This window comes from Echinops telfairi, unplaced genomic scaffold, assembly GCF_000313985.2.
Source record: "Echinops telfairi isolate 266 unplaced genomic scaffold, ASM31398v2 ScPeMD7_7469;HRSCAF=8507_1, whole genome shotgun sequence".
NCBI lineage: Eukaryota > Metazoa > Chordata > Mammalia > Afrosoricida > Tenrecidae > Echinops > Echinops telfairi.
In genome coordinates, this window is record NW_022111373.1 from 34,720,319 (window position 1) to 34,721,570 (window position 1,252).

Below are 1,252 nucleotides of genomic sequence, written 5' to 3' on the forward strand. Positions count from 1 at the left end.
TGTTCTACAAAACAACCTTATTGTCTTCAAAGTACTCTCCATTACACTTAATACATTTTGAAATCTGTGATTCCATTTTTGGAAACATTTTTCAAACTCGTCTTGTTTGGATGGCTGATAGCACCTCCCTCGTTTTTTCCTTCACCTATCCCATGTCATCAAATTGCTGTCCTTTCACACCCCTCTTCATCTGTAGAAACAAAAAGAAGTCACAAGGAGTGAGGTCTGGTGAGTAAGGTGCATGGGTCAAGAGAGGCATCCCGATTTTTGCCAAAAACTGGTGCACTGAGATGGCTGCATGAGCAGGTGCATTGTCATGATGGCAAAATCAGTCCACCATCCACCACAAATCAGGCCTTTTTTTTCACACACTGTTACACTATCTTTTCAGAACCTCTAAATAGAAAGCTTGATTAACAATCAGACCTGGTGGAACGAGCTCCAAATGCACTATGAGTTGACATTTTCATCTGTTTGGGAAGTTGATGGATGTCCACAATGAGGTTTGTCATCAATTAACATTTCACTTCTTTTAAAATAAGAAAACCACTCATACACTTAAGTTTTTCCCATAGTACTGTCATTGTAGGCTGTGTTCAACATCACAAAAGATTCTGTGGCATTTTTCCTGAGCAGGAAACAAAATTTCACAGCCACATACTGTTCTTTTAAATTGGTCATGACAAAAAACAAGGTTAGAGTGAACCTGCTTTTATGAAAAAATTCATGTGACCAGAGAGAACCTTTCCAGGCAACCCCACTGAGTGCACTAATTCAGAGTGAGTTGCTGGATGCTATCCTGGTGGGGAAAATGCATACTGTGAAAGCTCCGCCCAGTGGAGTTTTTTTCTGTTTGTTTGTTGTTGTTTTTTGTGAGTAGTCCTCCATCTTTTCCTCAACCTGCTCAGAGAAGAATTCTATTTGCTGGGGACAAGCTATTTTTTTATCTGCAGACAATGCTTAAGAGACCATTAGTCCTGAAAGAGCTAAGAGTTCTTGCTCACATCTTCCAAGGAGTCTCCAATACCAGTCTTTTTAGATACCCCGAAAGGTGGACCTCTCTTACTCTGAAAGCTCACACTAATGTGTACATTCAGAAATGATGCTTCCTTTGAGCAGGCAGGAATTACAAACTGGGAGTGTGAGAAGACTGAAGGGCACCAGCAATCTTGGAAGAGCGGAGGAAGGGAAAAAAGACTGAACTGCTTGTCTGGAAATTGATCTGCTCTGTTCACCTTCCTCGACTCACAGC